Source organism: Gorilla gorilla, chromosome 21, assembly GCF_029281585.2.
Source record: "Gorilla gorilla gorilla isolate KB3781 chromosome 21, NHGRI_mGorGor1-v2.1_pri, whole genome shotgun sequence".
NCBI classification, from domain to species: Eukaryota; Metazoa; Chordata; class Mammalia; order Primates; family Hominidae; genus Gorilla; species Gorilla gorilla.
In genome coordinates, this window is record NC_073245.2 from 10,861,419 (window position 1) to 10,872,961 (window position 11,543).

Below are 11,543 nucleotides of genomic sequence, written 5' to 3' on the forward strand. Positions count from 1 at the left end.
CTCTAATCTGAGTATTATTCCCCAGGGCCTCCAACCCTGTGAGTTGGGCCTCTGACTCCATGGGCCAGGCCTCTAGCCTGAGTTTCTAGGCAAGTGTCCTTGCCTAAGCCTAACATAGTACACCAAGACGGACCTCACTTACCAGAAGCAGCCAATTGGTGCTGCAGACTGAATTTCTTTTGCATAGGGTCTCGTCTTATGCTTCCTTCATGGTCGCTAGGAAGATGTTACCAGAAAAGGGGTCATGATTCAAACCTCAAAAAAGGGTTCTTAGGCCTCACACAAGATGGAATTCAAGGCGAGTCGCAAAGTGCATTGAGAACAGATAGTTTATTGAAAGCTACTCAGTTACAGAGAAGGGTGTTCTCAGAAAGCAAGAGGAGGAACACATTGTCTCTGTTTTAAACTCTTCTTATATATGAGTCTTATTTATGTACAAGCTAAGCTATTTCTATGTGAGTGGACTGACAGTGTGACAAAATCCATGACTCTGTTGATTTAAAGAAAGTTATCCTTGGCATTTTAATGTGTAAGTACACCAAAGCATGACTATAATTATTTTAAAAGCACACATTGTTATGTGACATGGAAACATCTGGACATTTTGCTGTCATAGGAGTTTGTCCTTGCAGGTATTATTAAGTGGCTTCCTTAGCTGTGAATATCTTATGATCATGGGTTGTGATTGGGAAGGAATGTGCCTTGCTAACTTTAAGATAGAGTTGATTTTAAAATGGCATCACCCTGGCTCTCCTATGCTTCTGTTTCCCTAACAAAGGAATGCCCCTTCCCTCCACACCCCAAGCCCCAACCAGCGGGACCTGGAGGTAGGGAAGACAGCATGGGAAGCCCAGCCTGGATTGGAAGCAGCAAACATTTGACCATCCCAGCCACAGGGCATGCCTACCCTCTTCTCTCCCTGGACCCTGGCCTCGCCTACCGTGGCCATCCTGCTCCCACACTAATCAGAAACTTTCCCCTGGAAACCCGTCCTGGGCCCAGCCTTTGTTTCAGGTCCTCCTCAAGCCAAAGACTTCCTGATGCAAGCGCTTCCTCCCTCCAGCCAGGGTGAATTCTGCCCTGTCCTTAGTTGGCTTTTCACATTCACGTTTCCTTGTGATGCTGCTACTCCGGCTATCAGAGTCAGGGGCAGCAGTGCTGAGGCCCCCCCACCCAACCCCAAGGTGGCAGCAACATCCTTCAAGTTCCCTCCTTCCAGGAAACCATCTCTGACCCCTCACTTCACAGCGTCCTCCCTCCTGTTCTGCACCTGGCATTTGACACATACTGCCCCAATCACTGAGGATGTTGTCACTGTTGGTAATACAAGGAATAACAGCACTGACAACAATCACAGGGTCAACTATGGGAGAGCAAGAGGTTGAGAAAAACAGACTCTGCAGTTATTGGACCTGGCTCCTCTGAGCCTGAGTTTTCTCACCTGTGAAATGGGGTCAGCGTAGCATCTACCAGCCTTGTGTAGCTGCTGGCAGATAAAATTAGATCAATATATATCACCATCAGCACTCAGAGGGCTCAGTCCCTGGGGACAACTGTGGTTATTATTATTGTTGCTGCTACTACAGGGAACACTTGCCAAGGCCTTCCTGTGGGCCACTAACTGTGCCCCCACTCTTCCAGATTCACACCCAAAGGAACAGGGTGCTATGATACCCATTTTGTGGTTGAGAAAAACTGAGTTTCATCAAAGTGAGGAGATGGGTTCAAGGTACCACAGTTGGGACCTGAAAAGCCAGCAATGCACTAAAGATGTGGGTGACACCAAGGCTTGGACCCTAACAGAGCAGACTCTGAGCCCTGAGGGTGGAGATCCCAGCCTAGTTCACACTGCTGCACACCCTGGCTGCAGGAGGACAGCCAGTCTTGGGGCTCTGGCCTCGGACAACCTGGGCTAATCCTTCCACCTTCTAGCTGAGTGAACCCGGGAACATCACTTAACCTTCTTGAGCTCAGTTTTTGCCTTTGGAAGGTGAAATAATGGTCTCTACCATGCAGGGAGTGGGGGAGGATTAGATGGGTAAGTGGATGGAAAGCTTGAGCCCAGAGCCTATGCACAGTGGGCTGCTCAGGAAGGTAGAATCATGCAAGCCCAGGCCTGGAAATTCTAAAGGGCAGGCACAGGTTCCCCACAAACATGACCTTGGCAGAATCAGTTTCTGAGAGTTGGCAGCAAGAAGAAGTTGTATGGATGACAGAAATTCTCAAATTTGCCTATTTTCTTAAAGTGGACATTTAAAAAATTCCACATTGGGGCAGGAGGAATGTTCTTAGCCCAGGGATTGCTCTATATAGGTTCATGCATTTACTATGCATTGGTTCATCTAAGCCCAACCTCAGGGTCTTTGTATTTGCTGCTCCCTCTGCCTGGATCACTGTTTCCCCAGTGGGTCTCTTCCTAACATTCTAGTCTAGGCTTAAATATTTGCCCTTCAAGAGATCTTCCCTGGGCACCCTATAAAAATGCATCCTTCACATAAACTCTTTCTCCTTTTCCCTACTTTGTTTATTCGTGCTGCTTTTACTATCTGGCTTCATATTCTAAATTTATTTGTTTATCTGTTTGTTGACTGCCTTCTTGTCTTAGCCTATTCAGGTTGGTATAACAAATTGTCATGAACTGGGTAGTATATAAACAACAGAAATTTGGGCTGGGCACAGTGGCTCACGCCTGTAATCCCAGCACTTTGAGAGGACAAGGCTTGAGGTCATGAGTTTGAGACCAGCCTGGCCAACGTGGTGAAACTCTATCTCCACAAGAATACAAAAATTAGCCAGGTGTAGTGGTGCACACCTGGGGTCCCAGCTACTTGGGAGGGTGAGGCAGTTGAATGGCTTGAACCCAGGAGGTGGAGGTTGCAGTGAGCCAAGATTGAGCCACTGCACTCCAGCCTGGGCAACTGAGCGAGACTCCATCTCAAAAAAAAAAAAATTAAAAAATAAATTTATTTTCACAGTTCTGGAGGCTGGAAAGTCTAAATCAGGGCATGGGTAGATTAGATGCCTACTGAGGGCCTGCTTTCTGGCTCTCGGAGACTTTTAGCTGTGTCTGCATATGGTGGAATGGGTAAGGGGCTGCTCTGGGGCCTCTTTCATAAGGGCACTAATTCCATTCATGAGGGCTCCACTCCCATGACGTGGTTCCCTCCCAAAGTCCCCACATCCTAACACTATGACATGCGAATTAAGTTTCAACTTTTAAATGTTGGGAAGACGCAAACATTCAGAACATAGCACTTTCCCACTAGATTGTGAGGATAAGGACTATATCTAAGCCATTCACTTCTATATCCCTGTTGCCCACTAAGCCATTCACTTCTATATCCCTGTTGCCCACTATATACCTAGCATATAGTAGGTGCTTAATAAATGTTTGAAAAATGGGTGAATGAAATATTGTACTTTCTAATTCAAGCATTTTCTGAGCACCTACTGTGCACCAGGGCCTGTGCTATGGGCTGTATATACAGAAATACATCAGTGAGAGTCCTCAGCCCCAAGGCCATTGGTCTGAAGAAAAAAGAGAAATTGCAACAAGCGCCATAGCAAACACAGCTGGGAAATTCACTGATGTAGTTTGGAGGTGTGTCTCTGCTCAAATCATATATTGAAATGTAATCTGCAGTGTTGGAGGTAGGGCCTGGTGGGAGGTGATTGGATAATGGAGGAGGATTTCTTTTTTTTTATATATCAGGAATGCAAAATTAATTTAATAATCGAAAATTACTATAATTCACAGACTAAGACAAGAAAAGCCATACGATTCTCTCACCAGTTGCAGAAAAAGCATATGATAGAATTAAACATCTTTTTATGATTTTTTAAAATTATACTTTAAATTCTGGGATACATGTGCAGAATGTGTAGGTTTGTTACGTAAGTATACATGTGCCATGTTGGTTTGCTGCACCCATCAACTTGTCATTTACATTAGGTATTTCTCCTAATGCTATCCCTCCCCCAGCCCCCCACCCCCTGACAGGCCCCAGTGTGTAATGTTTCCCTCCCTGTGTCCATGTGTTCTCACTGTTCAACTCCCACTTATGAGTGAGAACTCCCACTTATGAGTGAGAACATGTGGTATTTGGTTTTCTGTCCTTGTGATAGTTTGCTGAGAATGGTGGTTTCCAGCTTCATCCATGTCCCTGCAAAGGACTTGAACTCATCCCTTTTTATGGCTGCATAGTATTCCATGGTGTATATGTGCCACATTTTCTTTATCCAGTCTATTATTGACGGACATTTTGGTTGGTTCCAAGTCTTTGCTATTGTGAATAGTGCCACACTAAGCATATGTGTGCATGTGTCTTTATAGTAGCATGATTTATAATCCTTTGGGTATATACTCAGTAATGGGATTGCTGGGTCAAATGGTATTTCTAGTTCTAGATCCTTGAGGAATTGCCACGGTGTCTTCCACAATGGTTGAACTAATTTACACTCCCACCAACAGTGTAAAAGCGTTCCTATTTCTCATGGAGGAGGATTTCTAATGAATGGTTTCGCACCATCTCCTTGGTACTGTCCCCATGATAGGGAGGGAGTTCTTGTAAAAGCTAGTCATTTAAAAGTGTGAGGCCCCCACCGCCTCTTTCTCTTGCTCCTGCTTCACCAGGTGATGTGCCTGTTCCCCCTCTGCCTTCCACCAAGATTGGAAACTTCCTGAGACCTCCCCACAAGGTGATGCCACCATGTTTGCTGTGCAGCCTACAGAACCGTGAGCCAATTAAACCTCTTTTCTTTATAAATGACCCAGTCTCAGGTATTTCTTTCTGGCAATGCAAGAACAGCCTAACACATTCACCTCCAGCTACTGCAAGCATTCATGGGGATGAGTGAAAGGAAGGAGAGAGGTGGCTGCTGTGTTGAGGGTTTGCTCTATGACAGGATGGTGCACCTGCCACCTCTGGCTTGATCCACACACTAGCCCATTTTACAGATTAAGCATCAGGAACTCAGAGAGGTGAAGTGACTTGACCAAAAGCAAACTCATGGCAGAATGAAGACTGGGACCAGGGAGGCCTAATTCCAAACATTGTGTGTTACCTCCTCTACCACAAGGCCTCTCTTGCCCAAGAGAAAGAATAAAGTCCAGCTAAAGTGAGCTCAAGCAAAGAAGATATAGATATGTAATTATTATCATTGTTATTACTATTTTTTTTCTCATGTAACATACATCAAAAAGTAGAAGCCTTCAGGCATGGCTGGATCTAGGGTCTCAAACACTATCACTAGAACTGCTCCATTCTTAGAGAGGCTCTCAAGTCAAAGTGACAAGATGGCTGCCTGCCATGCCAGCCTCCCCTCCCCTACCCCCAAAAGAGCAAGTCCAGAGGGAAAAAGAATGCCTCATAGCAGGCCTCTGAGGTTGGCTAATCTGGCACCCATTCCCATCAGCCTCTTCCTGCTACAAAGGGTGTGCAGCAAAATGTCCACCTTTCTGACCCTCCTGCAGCTGGGTGGCCACAGGACACAGTTCTGGTCAATGAGACATAAGCTGAAGTTTGTGGTGAGGGAAAGCTTTTGCTCCTCTGATAACAGGAGCAGTTGTGGCCAGAGCTGCCCCTTCCCATGTTGCCTTGATCACAGACATGGTATTTGAAGCACAGACCATCTTGCAACCAGGTGGAAAGGCTGAGAAAAAAAAAGTCATCACTATTTTTCAGCCATGACATTGTTAAGTTGCTGGACTCCTAACTTCAGACTTCTTCCTAAGAGAAAAATAAACTTCCAATGTTTAAGCCACTGCATTAAATTCCTTGTTACTTGTAGCTGAAAGCATTCCTGACTAATACAACTCTCTGTCTCAGGTCCCTATAAAATCCCTGGGAAGGCATCACGTTGGTTCTAATGGGGTCATGCTGTCATTCTGCAATGGACTGTGGTGGCCAGCAGAGATGGGATGTGCCAATTGACCACTCCAGTGGCCACCCTTACCATGTAGGCTTCGAGTGGGTAGGGTTGTTCTCCAGCACAAAAGTTAGTAGAGTAGGGAAGTGGTGGCTACACTCCCTATACCTCTGAATCAGTGGAGGCAATAAATTCCCTGTTCTTGGCTTAAAGTTTCTTCCATCGTTTCCAGGAACATGAAGACATTGACTTATTTATCCTCCAGGATTTTTATTTGGAATGCGAGGGGAGGATAATTCGGTGAACAGTCCAAATAGGGGATCTTCCTGGGAAAAGAGGACAAGTCATAAAAACTGCATTGAATGCCAGTGTGCACAATGTGCTTTCTGTGCCCCAAGACAGTTTCCCTGCATGAGTTCTTGAGCCAGACAGACCTGAGTTCAAACCCGTCTCCATCATGCAAGTGCGTGGGCAGCCTCGCCATGTCACCTCACCTCTCTGCACCTGCGTCTCTAGAACCGGGGATGGAAGGACCCACTTCAAGGACCCAGTCTTCAAGAGAGAGTGGACCAAGTGCCTCCCCCATGGTGGCCCTTTGGCCAGCAGCAACACCCAGAGTGCTTTCTCTGTGAACCCTTCCCCGATAATCCCAGAGTCCCAGGGAGAAAATCTGCTCCCATCTGAAGCAGGAACCATCCAGCAGTGAGTGAACCCACTGCCATTTCCTCCTGCCATGTGGCTAGGCCATACTCCACAGCCTCCCTTGCAGTCAGGAGTGGCCACGTGTCCTGGTTCCTATCCACTGCACTCCCTCCCCTTTGGTGGGCTTGATGCACACAGGTCTGAAGACCTCAGCAGCCACAGTGGAAGATGGCAGCGCTGCAGGACACCAGGAGCTTGGGTCCTGAAATCTTTGTGCACTAGAGCTGCTCACTTACCAGGGGCACCCATGTTGGGCTTTTGGTGAGTAAGGAAAAAACCCCTTTGGTATTTGGTGCATGGTGCCTCTTGGGCTTACTAACGTTACGCACATGCACCGCTTGTGGGGCACCTGTAAAAGTCTGCAGGACGGTCAGCCCGGGAGGACATTCCATGTGGGCACCAGCAAAGGCAGAGGGTGGGAGGTGAGGAGGCCTGAAGAGCCAACGGCAGCCACACTGTGGTGTTGGAACCAGATTGTCCTTCAGTCCTCCCGCCTTGACTGCCAGAGAGCAGCCCATGATCACCATCACATCAAGCCTGGAGGCAGGGTAAGAGATTAATAACAATAATAACAACAGTAATAATAGGAGGCTCCGCCAATATTCAAGAGAACTTACCACTCACCAGTTGCGGGCTGGTTTCTTCCTAGGCCTGATCTCATTTAATCCTCACCATGGCCCAGCAATGAAGGCCCTACTGATGTCAGTCCCATTTTACAGACAAGAATACAGAGGCCCATGAGGCGTCAGAGGACATTCTCCAAAGGGCATGTTCTTGAGCTCAGCTTCCTTCCAGCACAGCCTTTCATCGGGGCTTGGACCTTCACCCCATTATATGTTCAGCATTATTCATAGGCTGAGGACACAGAAGTGAACAAAGTAGATAGAAATCTGGACCTTGAGGGGCTGTGACTCTAGTGGGAGAAAATGGGCAATAAACACACAAACACGTAAATATACAGAAGGAGTTTGGTGAAGGATGAGTGACATGAAGACAGCAGGTCAGGATGCTGCGGTGGGTGAAGGGAGGAGGTGGCGCTGTGCATCTTGAGGTTGGAGGAAACCTGTCTGACATGGAGCTGAAAGTGCTGCAGCAAATGAGTGAGCCACGTGAAGATCTGGGGCAGGCTGTTCCTGGCAGAGGGAACAGCAAGTGCAAAGTGCAAGTGCTAAGGCCCTGAGGCTGGAAGGAGCTTATGTTCAGGAACAGAAAGGAGAGCAGTGCGGCTGGAGTGGAGTGAGGGGGGGTGGGGAGGGATGAGGCTGCAGAGGGAGTGGGTTGGGACAAGTGGCAAGTTTTGGTGGGCAATGGTGGCAGGGGTAGATGATCCTCCGAAAAGACTCATCTGGATGCCAGCTCTGGGGGGTGCAAGGAGGGTATTCCAATGAGGAGAGGAGACAGGGGTTTCAGCCCAAATTTGCCTCCCCACTCTCCACTTGACTTAAGCTGCTCCCCTCTCCCTTCCTTTCTCTCATTCCGTCTCTCTTTTTCTCTCTCTCCAAGTGGGAGCTGGATCCCTAGGGAGGATGAGGCCCAGGCTTGAGTCCAGGCACCAACAAGAGCGCGTTCCCACCCTCCCGAAGGTCTGATGTGGAGCAGAGGAAAAGAATGGTCCTGATATCACCGGAAAAAGGGTCTTATCCCATATCGCAAGAGTGGGTTCTTGGATCTCACATGGGAAAGAATTCAGGGTGAGTTGCAGAGCATAGTGAAGTTAAGATAGGATTCGAGACTAATCAATTACAGAGTAGGGCATCCTCAGAAAGCAAGAGGAGAACGTACCCATTTCAAGTACCAGTGCTTTCTTATATAGGCAGTTAAGAGTAGTGTACTCTGGGCTCACCCCCGTAATCCCAGCATGTTGAGAGGCCAAGGTGGGCGGATCACTTGAGGCTAGGAGTTTGGGACCAGCCTGACCAACATAATGAAACCCTGTCTCTACTAAAAATACAAAAAACTAGCTGGGCATGGTGGCCTGAGCCTGTGGTCTTAGCTACCCAGGAGGCTGAGGCAGGAGGATTGCTGGAGCCCTGAAGGTCGAGGTTGCAGTGAGATGGTGCCACTGCACTCCAGCCTGGGTGACAGAGTGAGACTCTGTCTCAAAAAAAAAGGAGTAGTGTATTCTGTTACAAAGGCTTATGATCAGCTTGTGACAGGCTACTAGTATTGCTACTTTCCTATTTTACTATTGATTTTAGCAAGAATTTATGAGTGTACTATTATCTTTAAAGCAAAACCTATTCTTTTATTTTTATTTATTTATTTATTTATTTTTTGAGATGGAGTCTTGCTCCATCACCCAGGCTGGAGTGCAGTGGCGCGCTCTCGGCTTGCTGCAAGCTCCACCTCCCAGATTCACGCCATTCTCCTGCCTCAGCCTCCCGAGTAGCTGGGACTACAGGCGACCTCCACCACACCCGGCTAGTTTTTTTGTATTTTTAGTAGAGACGGGGTTTCACCGTGTTAGCCAGGATGTTCTCGATCTCCCGACTTCATCATCTGCCTGCCTCGGCCTCCCAAAATGCTGGAATTACAGGTGTGAGCCACCGCGTCCGGCCGAAACCTATTCTTAAACTAAGAATTTTTTTTTGTTCTTAAGATATTGGGACATTTTCATATGTTCTGCGTCTTTAAGTAACATCATTAACTCGTTCTCTCAACCATGAACATCTTGTAACCAAGAATGTCCATGCCCCTGGAAATGTAACCCAGCAGGTTTGGCTTTTCTGCCTTTATTCAATATGGAGTCAGTCTGGTTAGGATGCCTTTGTCCCTGAGAGTCAGTGCCGTCACAGCCCCTGCCCGGCCTCTAACTTGCTGTGTGACCTGGAGCTGATCATTGCTTCGCTCTGGGCTTCCCTTTTCTCCTCTGTTTGAGGAGGGAGCTGGTCTGGTGCCACCATTTTCCAGCTGTCTGTCCTTAGGCAAATTATTCAGCATCCCTGTACCTCAGTTTCCTCATCCGTGAAATGAGGATGGCCCAGTTCCAGGCTTACGGTGAGGATTAAATGCACAGTACCTGGTCTCAGTGGCTGCTGGGAATTACCATCATTACTGTTGTTTCGCCATTCTATTGCTATTGCCAGTGTTGCTATTAGTATTCAAAATGCAGATTGGTGGCTGGGTGCAGTGGCTCATGCCTGTAATCTCAGCACTTTGGGAGGCAGAGGTTAGAGGATCGCCCCGGGGTTCAAGACCAGCCTGGGCAACACGGTGAAACCTGATCTCTAAAAAAAAAAATACAAAAATTAGCCAGGCATGGTGGCACGTACCTGTAGTCCTTACCTGAACTCAGGGAGGTTGAGGCTGTAGTGAGCTGTGATTGTGCCACTGCACTACAGCCTGGGGGACAGAGTGAGACGCTGTTTAAAAAGGTTTATTCTGAGCCAAATGTAAGTGATCAAGACCCGTGACACAGCCCTAAGAGATCCTGAGAACATGTGCCCAAGGTGGTTGGGTTATAGCTTGGTTTTATACATTTTATGGTTACAGAAGTTACAGGCAGACATCAATCAATCCATGCAGGGTGTACATTGGTTTTGTTGGGAAAGGCAGGAAACTTGAAAAGTGGGCGGCTTCCAGGTTATACGTGAATTCAAAGATTTTCTGATCAGCAATTGGTTGAAAGAGTTAAGTTATTATCTAAAGACCTGGAATCAATAAAAAGGAATGTCTGGGTTAAGATAAGGGGTTTTGGAGACCAAAGTTCTTATTATGCAAATGAAGTCTGCAGGTAGCAGGCTTCAGAGAGAATAGAGGGTAAAGGTCCCAGATTCTTTGTTAAATCTCTCCTGCATCAGGAAAAGACCTGGAAAGGGAAAAGCATTCTCTACAGGATGTAGATTTTCTCTACAAGAGACAGAGTTGTAGGGCCATTTCAAAAATATGTCAAAGAAATATATTTTGGGGTAAAATACTTCAATTTCTTTCAGGTCCTGCTATCTGTTGTGTGATGCTATATGAGGAATTTGGTATCTTATTGCTACAAAGAGCATGCTTTGTCAGTCTTAAGCTCTCTCTCTCTCTTTTTTTCTTTTTTTTTTTGAGACAGTGTCTCGCTCTGTTGCCCAGGCTGGAGTGCAGTGGCGCTATTTTGGCTCACTGCAGCCTCCGCCTCCCAGGTTCCAGTGATACTCCTGCCTCAGCCTCCTGAGTAGCTGGGATTACAGGCGTGTGCCACCACGCCTGGCTAATTTGTGTACTTTTAGTAGAGATGGGGTTTCACCATGTTGGCCAGGCTGGTCTTGAACTCCGACATTAGGTGATCTGCCGCCGTCTTGGCCTTCCAGGCGTGAGCCACCACGACCTGCCAAGCTCTCTGTTTTCATGATAACACTGGTCAACTGTGCCTGAATTCCAAAGGGAGGAGGGTATGAGGCATGCCTGATCCCCACTTTCCATCATGGCCTGAACTAGATTTTCAGGGTTTGTTGGGTCCCGTTGGCCGAGAGGGGGGTCCAATCAGTCAGCTAGGGGGCTTGTAATTTTATTTTTGGTTTACAGTTCTGAGGCCCCTTCTGGCTTTCAGACTGGCCTGGTTGCTTCCCATCTGGTCACCTCTCTGTCAGTGTTGGGGATCAGCATTCATCTACCCCACGGATGTTCTGCCTGGAGTGGGGTGGGAAATGGGACTGGACCTCTCGCCATGGGATGCAGCCAGGCCCTCTCTGCTCAAGCCTTCCAGTGCTCCTCACCCAGATACCCTTCTGCAGGGACCCCAGTTTTACTCCCCTGAAAAAGAAAGTTTCCATCAGTAGGAGAAGACAGGACCTGAAATTGTCCCTGAGTCTACATGTCTATTAGGGTAGATATTTCTGAAAGCCGGAGAGAGGAGGAAGCAGACAGGAAGGAGACGAAACCCCAGGACTGTCTGCTAACTCCAGGAGGACTGGTCTTCAGAACCCAGAGGCCCTCCGCATTCCTCCTGCCTCCCTATCTCATCCTAGCTCCTGCCCCATCCCCCACCACTTCTC